At 29.3% G+C, this 12310-nt stretch overlaps 1 long non-coding RNA gene across 3 annotated transcripts; it reads right to left on the reverse strand.

Moving 5' to 3' along the window:
• Nucleotides 1–789: 789 nt before the first annotated feature.
• On the reverse strand, nucleotides 790–11561 carry LOC126885629 (uncharacterized). Of its 3 annotated transcripts, none has more exons than XR_007698405.1 (3): nucleotides 10311–11561; nucleotides 4287–4588; nucleotides 790–1879 (listed from the first exon to the last, which is right to left on the reverse strand). It is a non-coding gene; the product is annotated as an uncharacterized LOC126885629 (long non-coding RNA). The 3 variants fall into 3 exon arrangements; XR_007698406.1 differs by lacking the exon at nucleotides 790–1879 and adding an exon at nucleotides 2260–2782; XR_007698407.1 differs by lacking the exon at nucleotides 790–1879 and adding an exon at nucleotides 3163–3685.
• Nucleotides 11562–12310: the final 749 nt, after the last annotated feature.

The following is a 12310-nucleotide window of genomic DNA, read 5'->3' on the forward strand; positions in this document are numbered from 1 at the left end:
AAGGTTATTTACCAGCAATTTTATTGCTTTAATCGAATTATAACATCTTATATATTATTAATATACTAGCTGACCCGGCAGACTTCGTACTGCCTCAATAGATAAAAACAAACTGTTGTATACAATAAACTTAAAATTAACAAAAGGAATTCGTAATTAATAAACAAAAATGCTCGATGTGAATGAGGTTTTATTATTATTTTTAATTAATTACACATGATGTTTGAAATAATAAAGTTTAGTTAGAAGTAACAAAATAAAGTTTGTAGTGCAACAGTTACAATCTTAAATTTGTTTATCTTATAATGAATATAACAGTTTTATTATATCTACATTCAAAACAACCATCTATTTATTATTAGGTTCGGGAGATTCCAAGTCTATAGGTGTTGATTAAATAAAATTAAATTCAATTAAAATTAAATAAAAAGTAAATGAAGTAAATTAAAATTAAATGAAATTGAATAAACGTAAATAAAAATAAAAAAAACTGAATAAAATTAAATACAAATAAATAAAATCATATTAACTTAAATACAATTAAATAAAGTTAAAAAAGAATTAAATAAAAATAATAAATAAATTAAAAAATAATAATAAAATTAAATAAAAGAAAATATAGTCTAATAAAAATAAATAAAATTTAATAAAATGAAATAAAATAAAATAAACAAAAATAAATAAAATACTTAAACTAAATAAAATTAAACAAAATGAATTAAAATTAAATAAAATTTATTAAAATAAACAAAAATAAATAAAATACTTAAACTAAATAAAATTAAACAAAATGAATTAAAATTAAATAAAATTTTATAATTTGCTGCTTGTTCTTTTCGTGTGCTCAGAATTTTTCTCCTGCTTACGGTTCCGTTTAGAGATATTTTTTGAAAATTTCGCAAAATTAAAAAATTCATATTTTGCCCAATTTGAGTCCCAAAGTTAAACTGTGCCACTTCTCTTCTATGAAATTTGTCGCTCGTTCTTCTTCTGTCCTCAGAATATTCCTACGGCTTGAGATATTGTATTTCGGACACCGATTGTGCTAGACAAAAAATTTTAGTACGGTTCTGCTCGGAATTCAGCAAGGAGTCTACCTACTTAATTTCATATTTTTCACGTCATTATTGTGAGAGTTACGGCGTCATGGGCAACCCCCTAATGACATACGGGTATGAAATATAGACAGCAACCTACTCCCAGTACAGTCCAATATACCTGCAAAATTTCATAAAAATCGGTTAAGTCGTTTCGGAGGAGTATGGTAACAAACACTGCGACCGGCGAATTTTTATATAGATGTAAAATATTTAAATGGCTATTAAAAAATAACGGTCTGAGATAAAAAATTGAAAATTTAGGATTGTATGTATCTTTTGCTTCTACATCTCATAAAAATAGTAAAAAACGGTTTTTCCAAAAATTAAAAAAATATATCAGGGGGGGCAACACCCCTTATGACGTACGGGTATGAAACTCCATATTATCCTATTCCCAGACCGCTAGAATATACATGTAAAATTTCATAAAAATCTGTTCAGTCGTTCTCGAGTTATAAATGGTGTAACTAACACAACCTCGACTTTCTTTTATATATATAGATGTAAAATCTTTAAATGGCTATTAAAAAATAACGGTCTGAGATAAAAAATTGAAAATTTAGGATTGTATGTACCTTTTGCTTCTACATCTCATAAAAATAGTAAAAAACGGTTTTTCCAAAAATTAAAAAAATATATCAGGGGGGGCAACACCCCTTATGACGTACGGGTATGAAACTCCATATTATCCTATTCCCAGACCGCTAGAATATACATGTAAAATTTCATAAAAATCTGTTCAGTCGTTCTCGAGTTATAAATGGTGTAACTAACACAACCTCGACTTTCTTTTATATATATAGATGTAAAATATTTAAATGGCTATTAAAAAATAACGGTCTGAGATAAAAAATTGAAAATTTAGGATTGTATGTATCTTTTGCTTCTACATCTCATAAAAATAGTAAAAAACGGTTTTTCCAAAAATTAAAAAAATATATCAGGGGGGCAACACCCCTTATGACGTACGGGTATGAAACTCCATATTATCCTATTCCCAGACCGCTAGTATATACATGTAAAATTTTAAAAATCTGTTCAGTCGTTCTCGAGTTATAAATGGTGTAACTAACACAACCTCGACTTTCTTTTATATATATAGATGTAAAATATTTAAATGGCTATTAAAAAATAACGGTCTGAGATAAAAAATTGAAAATTTAGGATTGTATGTATCTTTTGCTTCTACATCTCATAAAAATAGTAAAAAACGGTTTTTCCAAAAATTAAAAAAATATATCAGGGGGGGCAACACCCCTTATGACGTACGGGTATGAAACTCCATATTATCCTATTCCCAGACCGCTAGAATATACATGTAAAATTTCATAAAAATCTGTTCAGTCGTTCTCGAGTTATAAATGGTGTAACTAACACAACCTCGACTTTCTTTTATATATATAGATGTAAAATCTTTAAATGGCTATTAAAAAATAACGGTCTGAGATAAAAAATTGAAAATTTAGGATTGTATGTACCTTTTGCTTCTACATCTCATAAAAATAGTAAAAAACGGTTTTTCCAAAAATTAAAAAAATATATCAGGGGGGGCAACACCCCTTATGACGTACGGGTATGAAACTCCATATTATCCTATTCCCAGACCGCTAGAATATACATGTAAAATTTCATAAAAATCTGTTCAGTCGTTCTCGAGTTATAAATGGTGTAACTAACACAACCTCGACTTTCTTTTATATATATAGATGTAAAATATTTAAATGGCTATTAAAAAATAACGGTCTGAGATAAAAAATTGAAAATTTAGGATTGTATGTATCTTTTGCTTCTACATCTCATAAAAATAGTAAAAAACGGTTTTTCCAAAAATTAAAAAAATATATCAGGGGGGCAACACCCCTTATGACGTACGGGTATGAAACTCCATATTATCCTATTCCCAGACCGCTAGTATATACATGTAAAATTTTAAAAATCTGTTCAGTCGTTCTCGAGTTATAAATGGTGTAACTAACACAACCTCGACTTTCTTTTATATATATAGATGTAAAATATTTAAATGGCTATTAAAAAATAACGGTCTGAGATAAAAAATTGAAAATTTAGGATTGTATGTATCTTTTGCTTCTACATCTCATAAAAATAGTAAAAAACGGTTTTTCCAAAAATTAAAAAAATATATCAGGGGGGGCAACACCCCTTATGACGTACGGGTATGAAACTCCATATTATCCTATTCCCAGACCGCTAGAATATACATGTAAAATTTCATAAAAATCTGTTCAGTCGTTCTCGAGTTATAAATGGTGTAACTAACACAACCTCGACTTTCTTTTATATATATAGATGTAAAATCTTTAAATGGCTATTAAAAAATAACGGTCTGAGATAAAAAATTGAAAATTTAGGATTGTATGTACCTTTTGCTTCTACATCTCATAAAAATAGTAAAAAACGGTTTTTCCAAAAATTAAAAAAATATATCAGGGGGGGCAACACCCCTTATGACGTACGGGTATGAAACTCCATATTATCCTATTCCCAGACCGCTAGAATATACATGTAAAATTTCATAAAAATCTGTTCAGTCGTTCTCGAGTTATAAATGGTGTAACTAACACAACCTCGACTTTCTTTTATATATATAGATGTAAAATATTTAAATGGCTATTAAAAAATAACGGTCTGAGATAAAAAATTGAAAATTTAGGATTGTATGTATCTTTTGCTTCTACATCTCATAAAAATAGTAAAAAACGGTTTTTCCAAAAATTAAAAAAATATATCAGGGGGGCAACACCCCTTATGACGTACGGGTATGAAACTCCATATTATCCTATTCCCAGACCGCTAGTATATACATGTAAAATTTTAAAAATCTGTTCAGTCGTTCTCGAGTTATAAATGGTGTAACTAACACAACCTCGACTTTCTTTTATATATATAGATGTAAAATATTTAAATGGCTATTAAAAAATAACGGTCTGAGATAAAAAATTGAAAATTTAGGATTGTATGTATCTTTTGCTTCTACATCTCATAAAAATAGTAAAAAACGGTTTTTCCAAAAATTAAAAAAATATATCAGGGGGGGCAACACCCCTTATGACGTACGGGTATGAAACTCCATATTATCCTATTCCCAGACCGCTAGAATATACATGTAAAATTTCATAAAATTCTGTTCAGTCGTTCTCGAGTTATAAATGGTGTAACTAACACAACCTCGACTTTCTTTTATATATATAGATGTAAAATCTTTAAATGGCTATTAAAAAATAACGGTCTGAGATAAAAAATTGAAAATTTAGGATTGTATGTACCTTTTGCTTCTACATCTCATAAAAATAGTAAAAAACGGTTTTTCCAAAAATTAAAAAAATATATCAGGGGGGGCAACACCCCTTATGACGTACGGGTATGAAACTCCATATTATCCTATTCCCAGACCGCTAGAATATACATGTAAAATTTCATAAAAATCTGTTCAGTCGTTCTCGAGTTATAAATGGTGTAACTAACACAACCTCGACTTTCTTTTATATATATAGATGTAAAATATTTAAATGGCTATTAAAAAATAACGGTCTGAGATAAAAAATTGAAAATTTAGGATTGTATGTATCTTTTGCTTCTACATCTCATAAAAATAGTAAAAAACGGTTTTTCCAAAAATTAAAAAAATATATCAGGGGGGGCAACACCCCTTATGACGTACGGGTATGAAACTCCATATTATCCTATTCCCAGACCGCTAGAATATACATGTAAAATTTCATAAAAATCTGTTCAGTCGTTCTCGAGTTATAAATGGTGTAACTAACACAACCTCGACTTTCTTTTATATATATAGATGTAAAATCTTTAAATGGCTATTAAAAAATAACGGTCTGAGATAAAAAATTGAAAATTTAGGATTGTATGTACCTTTTGCTTCTACATCTCATAAAAATAGTAAAAAACGGTTTTTCCAAAAATTAAAAAAATATATCAGGGGGGGCAACACCCCTTATGACGTACGGGTATGAAACTCCATATTATCCTATTCCCAGACCGCTAGAATATACATGTAAAATTTCATAAAAATCTGTTCAGTCGTTCTCGAGTTATAAATGGTGTAACTAACACAACCTCGACTTTCTTTTATATATATAGATGTAAAATATTTAAATGGCTATTAAAAAATAACGGTCTGAGATAAAAAATTGAAAATTTAGGATTGTATGTATCTTTTGCTTCTACATCTCATAAAAATAGTAAAAAACGGTTTTTCCAAAAATTAAAAAAATATATCAGGGGGGCAACACCCCTTATGACGTACGGGTATGAAACTCCATATTATCCTATTCCCAGACCGCTAGTATATACATGTAAAATTTTAAAAATCTGTTCAGTCGTTCTCGAGTTATAAATGGTGTAACTAACACAACCTCGACTTTCTTTTATATATATAGATGTAAAATATTTAAATGGCTATTAAAAAATAACGGTCTGAGATAAAAAATTGAAAATTTAGGATTGTATGTATCTTTTGCTTCTACATCTCATAAAAATAGTAAAAAACGGTTTTTCCAAAAATTAAAAAAATATATCAGGGGGGGCAACACCCCTTATGACGTACGGGTATGAAACTCCATATTATCCTATTCCCAGACCGCTAGAATATACATGTAAAATTTCATAAAAATCTGTTCAGTCGTTCTCGAGTTATAAATGGTGTAACTAACACAACCTCGACTTTCTTTTATATATATAGATGTAAAATCTTTAAATGGCTATTAAAAAATAACGGTCTGAGATAAAAAATTGAAAATTTAGGATTGTATGTACCTTTTGCTTCTACATCTCATAAAAATAGTAAAAAACGGTTTTTCCAAAAATTAAAAAAATATATCAGGGGGGGCAACACCCCTTATGACGTACGGGTATGAAACTCCATATTATCCTATTCCCAGACCGCTAGAATATACATGTAAAATTTCATAAAAATCTGTTCAGTCGTTCTCGAGTTATAAATGGTGTAACTAACACAACCTCGACTTTCTTTTATATATATAGATGTAAAATATTTAAATGGCTATTAAAAAATAACGGTCTGAGATAAAAAATTGAAAATTTAGGATTGTATGTATCTTTTGCTTCTACATCTCATAAAAATAGTAAAAAACGGTTTTTCCAAAAATTAAAAAAATATATCAGGGGGGCAACACCCCTTATGACGTACGGGTATGAAACTCCATATTATCCTATTCCCAGACCGCTAGTATATACATGTAAAATTTTAAAAATCTGTTCAGTCGTTCTCGAGTTATAAATGGTGTAACTAACACAACCTCGACTTTCTTTTATATATATAGATGTAAAATATTTAAATGGCTATTAAAAAATAACGGTCTGAGATAAAAAATTGAAAATTTAGGATTGTATGTATCTTTTGCTTCTACATCTCATAAAAATAGTAAAAAACGGTTTTTCCAAAAATTAAAAAAATATATCAGGGGGGGCAACACCCCTTATGACGTACGGGTATGAAACTCCATATTATCCTATTCCCAGACCGCTAGAATATACATGTAAAATTTCATAAAAATCTGTTCAGTCGTTCTCGAGTTATAAATGGTGTAACTAACACAACCTCGACTTTCTTTTATATATATAGATGTAAAATCTTTAAATGGCTATTAAAAAATAACGGTCTGAGATAAAAAATTGAAAATTTAGGATTGTATGTACCTTTTGCTTCTACATCTCATAAAAATAGTAAAAAACGGTTTTTCCAAAAATTAAAAAAATATATCAGGGGGGGCAACACCCCTTATGACGTACGGGTATGAAACTCCATATTATCCTATTCCCAGACCGCTAGAATATACATGTAAAATTTCATAAAAATCTGTTCAGTCGTTCTCGAGTTATAAATGGTGTAACTAACACAACCTCGACTTTCTTTTATATATATAGATGTAAAATATTTAAATGGCTATTAAAAAATAACGGTCTGAGATAAAAAATTGAAAATTTAGGATTGTATGTATCTTTTGCTTCTACATCTCATAAAAATAGTAAAAAACGGTTTTTCCAAAAATTAAAAAAATATATCAGGGGGGCAACACCCCTTATGACGTACGGGTATGAAACTCCATATTATCCTATTCCCAGACCGCTAGTATATACATGTAAAATTTTAAAAATCTGTTCAGTCGTTCTCGAGTTATAAATGGTGTAACTAACACAACCTCGACTTTCTTTTATATATATAGATGTAAAATATTTAAATGGCTATTAAAAAATAACGGTCTGAGATAAAAAATTGAAAATTTAGGATTGTATGTATCTTTTGCTTCTACATCTCATAAAAATAGTAAAAAACGGTTTTTCCAAAAATTAAAAAAATATATCAGGGGGGGCAACACCCCTTATGACGTACGGGTATGAAACTCCATATTATCCTATTCCCAGACCGCTAGAATATACATGTAAAATTTCATAAAAATCTGTTCAGTCGTTCTCGAGTTATAAATGGTGTAACTAACACAACCTCGACTTTCTTTTATATATATATAGATGTAAAATCTTTAAATGGCTATTAAAAAATAACGGTCTGAGATAAAAAATTGAAAATTTAGGATTGTATGTACCTTTTGCTTCTACATCTCATAAAAATAGTAAAAAACGGTTTTTCCAAAAATTAAAAAAATATATCAGGGGGGGCAACACCCCTTATGACGTACGGGTATGAAACTCCATATTATCCTATTCCCAGACCGCTAGAATATACATGTAAAATTTCATAAAAATCTGTTCAGTCGTTCTCGAGTTATAAATGGTGTAACTAACACAACCTCGACTTTCTTTTATATATATAGATGTAAAATATTTAAATGGCTATTAAAAAATAACGGTCTGAGATAAAAAATTGAAAATTTAGGATTGTATGTATCTTTTGCTTCTACATCTCATAAAAATAGTAAAAAACGGTTTTTCCAAAAATTAAAAAAATATATCAGGGGGGCAACACCCCTTATGACGTACGGGTATGAAACTCCATATTATCCTATTCCCAGACCGCTAGTATATACATGTAAAATTTTAAAAATCTGTTCAGTCGTTCTCGAGTTATAAATGGTGTAACTAACACAACCTCGACTTTCTTTTATATATATAGATGTAAAATATTTAAATGGCTATTAAAAAATAACGGTCTGAGATAAAAAATTGAAAATTTAGGATTGTATGTATCTTTTGCTTCTACATCTCATAAAAATAGTAAAAAACGGTTTTTCCAAAAATTAAAAAAATATATCAGGGGGGGCAACACCCCTTATGACGTACGGGTATGAAACTCCATATTATCCTATTCCCAGACCGCTAGAATATACATGTAAAATTTCATAAAAATCTGTTCAGTCGTTCTCGAGTTATAAATGGTGTAACTAACACAACCTCGACTTTCTTTTATATATATAGATGTAAAATCTTTAAATGGCTATTAAAAAATAACGGTCTGAGATAAAAAATTGAAAATTTAGGATTGTATGTACCTTTTGCTTCTACATCTCATAAAAATAGTAAAAAACGGTTTTTCCAAAAATTAAAAAAATATATCAGGGGGGGCAACACCCCTTATGACGTACGGGTATGAAACTCCATATTATCCTATTCCCAGACCGCTAGAATATACATGTAAAATTTCATAAAAATCTGTTCAGTCGTTCTCGAGTTATAAATGGTGTAACTAACACAACCTCGACTTTCTTTTATATATATAGATGTAAAATATTTAAATGGCTATTAAAAAATAACGGTCTGAGATAAAAAATTGAAAATTTAGGATTGTATGTATCTTTTGCTTCTACATCTCATAAAAATAGTAAAAAACGGTTTTTCCAAAAATTAAAAAAATATATCAGGGGGGCAACACCCCTTATGACGTACGGGTATGAAACTCCATATTATCCTATTCCCAGACCGCTAGTATATACATGTAAAATTTTAAAAATCTGTTCAGTCGTTCTCGAGTTATAAATGGTGTAACTAACACAACCTCGACTTTCTTTTATATATATAGATGTAAAATATTTAAATGGCTATTAAAAAATAACGGTCTGAGATAAAAAATTGAAAATTTAGGATTGTATGTATCTTTTGCTTCTACATCTCATAAAAATAGTAAAAAACGGTTTTTCCAAAAATTAAAAAAATATATCAGGGGGGGCAACACCCCTTATGACGTACGGGTATGAAACTCCATATTATCCTATTCCCAGACCGCTAGAATATACATGTAAAATTTCATAAAAATCTGTTCAGTCGTTCTCGAGTTATAAATGGTGTAACTAACACAACCTCGACTTTCTTTTATATATATAGATGTAAAATCTTTAAATGGCTATTAAAAAATAACGGTCTGAGATAAAAAATTGAAAATTTAGGATTGTATGTACCTTTTGCTTCTACATCTCATAAAAATAGTAAAAAACGGTTTTTCCAAAAATTAAAAAAATATATCAGGGGGGGCAACACCCCTTATGACGTACGGGTATGAAACTCCATATTATCCTATTCCCAGACCGCTAGAATATACATGTAAAATTTCATAAAAATCTGTTCAGTCGTTCTCGAGTTATAAATGGTGTAACTAACACAACCTCGACTTTCTTTTATATATATAGATGTAAAATATTTAAATGGCTATTAAAAAATAACGGTCTGAGATAAAAAATTGAAAATTTAGGATTGTATGTATCTTTTGCTTCTACATCTCATAAAAATAGTAAAAAACGGTTTTTCCAAAAATTAAAAAAATATATCAGGGGGGCAACACCCCTTATGACGTACGGGTATGAAACTCCATATTATCCTATTCCCAGACCGCTAGTATATACATGTAAAATTTTAAAAATCTGTTCAGTCGTTCTCGAGTTATAAATGGTGTAACTAACACAACCTCGACTTTCTTTTATATATATAGATGTAAAATATTTAAATGGCTATTAAAAAATAACGGTCTGAGATAAAAAATTGAAAATTTAGGATTGTATGTATCTTTTGCTTCTACATCTCATAAAAATAGTAAAAAACGGTTTTTCCAAAAATTAAAAAAATATATCAGGGGGGGCAACACCCCTTATGACGTACGGGTATGAAACTCCATATTATCCTATTCCCAGACCGCTAGAATATACATGTAAAATTTCATAAAATTCTGTTCAGTCGTTCTCGAGTTATAAATGGTGTAACTAACACAACCTCGACTTTCTTTTATATATATAGATGTAAAATCTTTAAATGGCTATTAAAAAATAACGGTCTGAGATAAAAAATTGAAAATTTAGGATTGTATGTACCTTTTGCTTCTACATCTCATAAAAATAGTAAAAAACGGTTTTTCCAAAAATTAAAAAAATATATCAGGGGGGGCAACACCCCTTATGACGTACGGGTATGAAACTCCATATTATCCTATTCCCAGACCGCTAGAATATACATGTAAAATTTCATAAAAATCTGTTCAGTCGTTCTCGAGTTATAAATGGTGTAACTAACACAACCTCGACTTTCTTTTATATATATAGATGTAAAATATTTAAATGGCTATTAAAAAATAACGGTCTGAGATAAAAAATTGAAAATTTAGGATTGTATGTATCTTTTGCTTCTACATCTCATAAAAATAGTAAAAAACGGTTTTTCCAAAAATTAAAAAAATATATCAGGGGGGGCAACACCCCTTATGACGTACGGGTATGAAACTCCATATTATCCTATTCCCAGACCGCTAGAATATACATGTAAAATTTCATAAAAATCTGTTCAGTCGTTCTCGAGTTATAAATGGTGTAACTAACACAACCTCGACTTTCTTTTATATATATAGATGTAAAATCTTTAAATGGCTATTAAAAAATAACGGTCTGAGATAAAAAATTGAAAATTTAGGATTGTATGTACCTTTTGCTTCTACATCTCATAAAAATAGTAAAAAACGGTTTTTCCAAAAATTAAAAAAATATATCAGGGGGGGCAACACCCCTTATGACGTACGGGTATGAAACTCCATATTATCCTATTCCCAGACCGCTAGAATATACATGTAAAATTTCATAAAAATCTGTTCAGTCGTTCTCGAGTTATAAATGGTGTAACTAACACAACCTCGACTTTCTTTTATATATATAGATGTAAAATATTTAAATGGCTATTAAAAAATAACGGTCTGAGATAAAAAATTGAAAATTTAGGATTGTATGTATCTTTTGCTTCTACATCTCATAAAAATAGTAAAAAACGGTTTTTCCAAAAATTAAAAAAATATATCAGGGGGGCAACACCCCTTATGACGTACGGGTATGAAACTCCATATTATCCTATTCCCAGACCGCTAGTATATACATGTAAAATTTTAAAAATCTGTTCAGTCGTTCTCGAGTTATAAATGGTGTAACTAACACAACCTCGACTTTCTTTTATATATATAGATGTAAAATATTTAAATGGCTATTAAAAAATAACGGTCTGAGATAAAAAATTGAAAATTTAGGATTGTATGTATCTTTTGCTTCTACATCTCATAAAAATAGTAAAAAACGGTTTTTCCAAAAATTAAAAAAATATATCAGGGGGGGCAACACCCCTTATGACGTACGGGTATGAAACTCCATATTATCCTATTCCCAGACCGCTAGAATATACATGTAAAATTTCATAAAAATCTGTTCAGTCGTTCTCGAGTTATAAATGGTGTAACTAACACAACCTCGACTTTCTTTTATATATATAGATGTAAAATCTTTAAATGGCTATTAAAAAATAACGGTCTGAGATAAAAAATTGAAAATTTAGGATTGTATGTACCTTTTGCTTCTACATCTCATAAAAATAGTAAAAAACGGTTTTTCCAAAAATTAAAAAAATATATCAGGGGGGGCAACACCCCTTATGACGTACGGGTATGAAACTCCATATTATCCTATTCCCAGACCGCTAGAATATACATGTAAAATTTCATAAAAATCTGTTCAGTCGTTCTCGAGTTATAAATGGTGTAACTAACACAACCTCGACTTTCTTTTATATATATAGATGTAAAATATTTAAATGGCTATTAAAAAATAACGGTCTGAGATAAAAAATTGAAAATTTAGGATTGTATGTATCTTTTGCTTCTACATCTCATAAAAATAGTAAAAAACGGTTTTTCCAAAAATTAAAAAAATATATCAGGGGGGCAACACCCCTTATGACGTACG

This window comes from Diabrotica virgifera, chromosome 5, assembly GCF_917563875.1.
Source record: "Diabrotica virgifera virgifera chromosome 5, PGI_DIABVI_V3a".
NCBI classification, from domain to species: domain Eukaryota; kingdom Metazoa; phylum Arthropoda; class Insecta; order Coleoptera; family Chrysomelidae; genus Diabrotica; species Diabrotica virgifera.